Below are 6,718 nucleotides of genomic sequence, written 5' to 3'. Positions count from 1 at the left end.
AGTAGTGAGGCTGGCCCAGGATCAGGCAGTGTTTCATTTTACTGTGCATAAGGTCACTATGAGTCGGTACCAACTTGATGGCACCTAACAACAACAACAATGCCTAGGATATTAATCTTTATGAATACCATTTCATTTTTGACAACTTCTAATTTTTCTAGATTCATACTTAGTACATTCTATGCTTTGAGTGTTAATGGATGTTTACAGCTGTTTCTCCTCATTTTGAGTTGTGCCTCATCAGAAAATGAAGGTCCCCCAAATTTTGCTCCATTCATGTCATTATGGTCAACTCTGAGGAGGTAGCTCTTTTTTTCTTAGAACACATATAGAGGAAACTTCATGACATTGGATTTAACAGTGGGTTCTTAGGTTTGATACCAAAAGCATAAGCAAACAAACAAACAAAAAAGTATATATATAACTTGGACATGATCAAAAATAAAAAAAGTTTTGCACTTCAGATGAATGAAGACAAAACCCACAGAATAAGAGAAAATATTTGGGAACTATATATCTGATGAAAGTTTAAAATGTAGAATATATAAATTTTATAACTTAACAACAAAAAGACAAACAACCCAATCTTTAAATGGGCAAAGAACTTGAACAGACATTTTTCCAAAGATATACAAATTATCCTCCATCTTGTGGTTTGATGTAATTATCATATATGTTGTAAATCCTCAACTATATATAAAAAAGATACATAAATGGCCATAAGCACATGAAAACATGTTTAATGTCATAGTCATTGCTGTTGTTGTTAAGTGACATTGAGTTGGTTACAACTCAGAGCGACCCTGTGCAGGGCTTCTGATGAGTAGTTGGTAGGTTTGAACTGTGGTTCACAGTCCTGTGCTGATCCTGTAGCTCCACAGCAGGAGGCCGTCATAGTAATTTGTTGTTGTTGTTAAGTGCCGTCGAGTCGGTTCCGACCCATAGCGACCCTGTACAGGGTTTCCGAGGGTGTAAATCCTTACGGGAGTAGAAAGCCTCATCTTTCTCCCGCGGAGCGGCTGGTAGTTTCGAACCGCTGACCTTAAGGTTCGCAGCCCGATTTGTAACAACTACGCTACCAGAGCTCCTTGTCATAGTAATTAGGGAAGTGCAAATAAAAACCACAATAAGAAACCACTTCACATCCACTAGGCTGGCTACAAGGAACACTCCTGGTGGCACAATGGTTAAGTGCTCAGTTGCTAACCAGTATGATGGTAGTTTGCACAACCAGTGGGAGAGAAAGACCTCACAATCAGTGCCTATAAAGACTGTTGTTGTTAAATGCCGTCGAGTCAGTCCCAACTCATAGCAACCATGTATGGAGTTCCCGAGAAGTGGCTGGTATAAAGATTGATGGTGGTGATGTGCTGTGGAGTCAATTCCGGCTCATAGCTACCCTGTATAGCGTGTCTGAGGCTGTAAATCTTCATAGGAGCAGAAAGCCTCATCTTTCTTCCATGGAGCACCTGGTGGATTCAAATGCTGACCTTATAGTTAGCAGGCCAATGCATAATCCACTATGCTACCAGGGCTCAAATGATTAAACATGCTGTTTTTAAGTACTGTTGAGTCAGTTCTGACTCATAGTGACTTTGTATTAGGTTTCCAAGGCTGTGTATCTTTGCAGGAGCAGAAAATCTCATCTTTCTCCTGAGGAGCAGTATGTGGGCTCCAGTTTCTGACCTTGTGATTTGCAGTCCAGTGCTTATCCTACAGAGCCATTGCACTCCTTGATTAAACATAGAGCCATTTAAAATTATTTTCTTTATGTTAATATGTATATATTTATTTGAAAATATTACATAAAAACTTACATAAAAGTAGCAATAATAAGAATAGTATACCTTCTGTCTATTGTTACAATTGGTGGTAGTGTTTATGTGCAGCTATTAAAATTAAATATTTTTTAAATGACATATTTTGAAACATTATTTTGGCTTTAATTTATTAACTTCCAAAATAATCTTGTAGACAAGCCAAAACCATAAATTTGAATCTTTAAGAAGGTTAGTATAAGCAATGATGATGTAAAGCCAGTTTCTACATTCCATGTTTATGAGAGTCACATAGTTCAATTTATAGTTGTTGATGACAGCACACATTGCATTGTTAAATGTCCAAGTAATTCTCCTTTGACATTAGTTCTAGGAAGTTTGCTTACATGATGTTGTTGTCTGCTTTTTTAATGTGATAACCAAAAACCTGTTTATCTTTCTGCTTTGATTACCAATAACTGAGAGACACCTTTTAGTGTTAGGGTAGTGATTAGCTGGTCTAACTAGTATTTCCCTGGAGTGACATTGTTGTTGTTAGATGTTGTTGAGTCAATTCCAACTCATAGTGACCCTGTGTACAACAGAATGAAACACTGCCTGGTTTTGTGTCATCCTTACAGTCCTTGCTATATTTGAGTTTACTGTTTGTAACTACTGTGCTAATCCATTTATTTAGGGTCTTCCTTTCTTTTTTCTTGACAACCCTTTACTTTACCAGGCATGATCTTCTGGCAGTCCATGGTATATTTCATATTCTTCACTAACACCATAATTCAAAGGCATCAATTTTTCTATGGTCTTCCTTATTCATTGTCTAGCTTTTGCATTCATATGAGATGACTGAAAATACCATGGCTTGGGTCAGGCACACCTTAGTCCTCAAAGTGATATCTTTGCTTTTTAACACTTTGAAGAGGTCTTTTGCAACAGATTTGCCCAATGCCATATGTTGATTTTTGGCTGCTGCTTCCATGGGCATTTTTTGTGGATCCAAGTATAATGAAATCCTTGACAACTTGAATCTTCTCCTGTTGCAGAGCAACATCACAGAGCCTTCTTAAAGTAAAAGCAAAAGAGGTTTATTAAAATAAAAGCAAATAGAGGTGGTCTGAACTGGAAAGATGTCTAAATTCTCGGAGTGAAAATGACCACTCTGCTGGACAATGAGGAAGAAAACATTTTTCAAAACTTTATATTGAGATTGAGTGAAGGTTTACAGAGCAGATCACCAGTTTTACATACAACAAATCATATGCTTGGTTTCATTTCAGCATAACATCGCTTATCCCACTTCCTCCCTGTGTTTCCTGTTTCCTCCTTCTTTCCCCACCCTTCTGAATTTTGTCCTTAGGTAAATGCTGCCCTTTTGATCTCGAATGCTAGACCATTCACTTTATGGTGTGCATGCTTCCCTGGTTTTATATCCCTATAAACCTATCTACTGTTTGGCTGAAAATTAGCCATAGGGGTAAATTCAGTTCCAGACCTGAAGGGTGACCAAAGGCCATAGTCTCAGGGTTCCACCAGTCTCTATTTTACCAGTAAGTCTAGTCTGAAGAAAACATTTTGAACAGTTGGAGCAAGAACTGAAAGTTACAAAATCATAATTGGCTGAATGATAATCAGGGGAAACAGAGGTGGGATATCCAAAAGCGAGTAATTAGGAGGGATAGGTTGATAAACATATATGTGGGATTACATCATTGGTTAAAGGCACAATTGCAAGTATACACATTCTTTTGTGACAGGATAGTCACAGGACAATAGCAGGACAGATTTTTAAGTAACCTGCTATAAAAATTGCTTTCTCAATCATGTCTGTTTCTAGAGATTCAACGTTAAGATTTATTAATAATGTTATGCACCAAGACCCTTCAGATGTCAGAGAAAAAAGAGTATCTCTTTTAGGGCATATGGTTAAGTCAGCTTCAAGGTTAGAGGAATTACTGTTAGAAAAGACAACTTAAAATTTCAAGAAGGATTCTAGACTCAAGGCTTCAAAATGGAGTTAAGGCTCTACTTTTAAACTGCTCTATTTACATACACCAAATGCCCCTGAATTCTAAGCTCTCATACACTCCAACTGTCATGATGTTGCTTATGTTGGTGCAGTTGTGAGGATTTTTGTTTTCTTTATGTTGAGATGTAATCCATACTAAAGATCGTACTCTTTGATTTTTGTCAGTAAGTGCTTCAAGTCCTCTTTGTTTTCAGCAAGCAAGCAAGGTAGTTTTATCTGCATATTGCAGATTGTTAATGAGTCTTCCACCAATCCTAATGCCACATTCCTTTCATATAGTCCAGTTTCTTGTACTATTTGCTCAGAATACAGATTGAACCTGACTTTAAACCACACAGCAACTTTTTGTTCTTTTCAAACAACTGTCTCTTGATTGATCTATATACACATTCCACATGAGCACAAGTAAGTGGTCTGGAGTTTCCATTCTTCATAATTTTATACATAGTTTGTTGTGATTCAGTCAAATACCTTTGCGTTGTCAATAAAACACAGGTAAATGTATTTCTGATATTCTATGCTTTTAGCTAGATCTATATGATATCAGCAATGAGATACCACATTTCATGTCCTCTTCTGAATCTGGCTTGATAACTGGAGGCAGGGCTTGATGTCAGATAAGGTAGAGGTGCAGTGAAGTTAGCCATCAGCAATACCACAGAATATCAGGTGAAGAGGGTTCAGGGCAGAGCTCCAAAACTCTGAACCACATATCTAGGAATATTTAAAAAGTTTGAAGGCTTATAGCTAGTGGAATTTGTAGCGGGAGTAAGAAATTGTATGTTTTTTAATCTGCAGGGCTCGGTGGCCTGGAGCTGACAACCTGGGCAAAACCAAACAGCAAGACCAAGCAGGGGAACAGACTCACCATGGAATAATGCCGTGGGAACCTCAGAGCAAAGATAGACAATACATTTTGTCAGTTTTGCTTGGTTCTGATTTTTTTTTCCTTTTTGTTATCTGTTCATTGGTCCCCCACTGTTTCCACACCTCCATTCTGGTGACTAGACAGGAAGCCTGAGTGAGTGGACACCCCCCACCCCACCACTGGTGGATTCTTCTACCACGCATGTGCACAGATACTCTCAGTCCAAGAGCTGGCCCTGAACTGTTTTATAATAGTGAAAAGGCCAGAACAAGGGTGTGGAGAGGGAAAGAGTGTTTATTAACAAAATAGGCCAAAAATTAAAATTAAATCCTGAGGTATATCATAACAACCAACAGTGGCATTGTGAAATTTATCACGGGGCTTTGAAGGCAAGAAGTTGAAAGAGGACATTAAAGTCATACTCACATTAGGCTACAGCTGTTTGAGTTTTTTCCTTCTTTCCCTCCCCTCCCTTTTCTGCAATTATAGACTACAGTATCCAATCTAGTTTTGTTTTTTGTTTTTTTCTGTTGCTGTTTTACTGTTTTATGCCCCCCTTTTACCTTTGGGAGACTCTTTCTCTCCCTATATTACCCAAGAAGAGGCAGCAACTGCTGCCATATAGTCAAGCTACAATCACACTCTATAAAACACCAAAATTCAGGCAAGAACCAATACCAACTACCATACACCAGGGAGGCAGACAACACCTGTGAAAGTTACTCTGAGTCAAGCAATAAGAAGAGTGAAAAGGGAAGTCCACATCCTGATCACATCTACCTGGAGGCAATCAGAAAGCATAAAAAAATATCAAAACACACACCCAATTAAATATTAAGGCCACAGGTAAACACTAACCATGTCCAAGAAGCAAAAACAGATGACTATGTCAGCACATATCCAGAAACAAGATAAAAGGTCTGAGACAAATGACCTAGAGGTAGACCTGGACTCCATTCTGGAAGGAAGGCAGATCTTGGAAATGCCTGAGAAAGAATTCAGAAAAATGGTTATAAAATGTTTCAAAACACTTTACAATGGAGTTGAGAAAAATAAGTAAGAAGTCAGGAAAGTACAACAGGAACAATCAAATAAGACAGATACAGCATTGGAAACAATTCAAAACCTACAGAAAGAGGTCCAAACAATCAATAATAGAATATCAGAAATAGAAAATACACTGAAAGGGTAAAGGAGTAGATTAGAAGAGATGGAAGGCAGAACTAGTGATCTGGAAGACAAATCTCTCAATACCACTAAGCTACAGGAGCAAACAGAAAAAAGAATAAAAAAATCTGAATAAGGTCTAAGATTCATGTTGGACAACATGAAGAGGAATAACTTAAGAATTATCGGCATTCCGGAACAGGAAGAATCACACAAGTCCACAGAGGAAATAGTTGAAGAACTTCTGGAAGAAAATTTCTCTAACATCCTGAAAAGTGAAAAGATAAACATTCAAGAAGCTCAGTGAACCCCAGGAAGAATAGACCCCAAAAGAAAATCACTGAAATGTATCATAATCAAGCTCTCCAAAATCAAAGATAAGGACAGAATCCTGAAAGCAGCTAGGAAAAAGAGAAGAATTACATACAAAGGCAAGCAAGTCAGATTAAGCTTGGATCTCTCAGCAGAAACCATGCAAGCAAAAAGGCAATGGGGTGACATATATAAAACCCTGAAAGAAAAAAACTGTCAACCAAGAATCCTTTATCCAGCAAAGCTATCAATCAAATAAAATGGTGTAATCAAAACATTCAAGGATAAACAGAAGCTAAGGAATTTTTCTAAAGCCAACACTGTGCTACAAAACATCCTAAAGGGAGTTCTGTGGACTGAGAACCAATAAGAACAGACAACAACCAAAGACTGACATACGTGGCAGCACCTCCCAGAACTAAATCGACAGATGGAAGATTCGAGAACAGAACAAAACTATAAGAACAAACTCAGAGAATCTGGGAGGTCAGTCTATGATCAAAACAATTACAATGTAAAATAAGGTAAACATATAGGAACAGAAATCCAGATGGTGAGAAGGTCAGGTAGATT

The 6,718-nt window shown here is 37.9% G+C and overlaps 1 pseudogene; it reads left to right on the top strand.

Annotated features, from left to right (window-relative positions):
• The window catches only part of LOC102831647, a 25,093-nt pseudogene extending 20,476 nt beyond the window's left edge, over positions 1-4,617 (top strand).
• The last annotated feature ends 2,101 nt before the right edge of the window (positions 4,618-6,718 follow it).

The sequence above is a fragment of the Chrysochloris asiatica genome, unplaced genomic scaffold (assembly GCF_000296735.1).
Source record: "Chrysochloris asiatica unplaced genomic scaffold, ChrAsi1.0 scaffold00004, whole genome shotgun sequence".
Classification (NCBI taxonomy): Eukaryota; Metazoa; Chordata; class Mammalia; order Afrosoricida; family Chrysochloridae; genus Chrysochloris; species Chrysochloris asiatica.
This window is presented reverse-complemented; position numbering and strand designations above follow the sequence as displayed.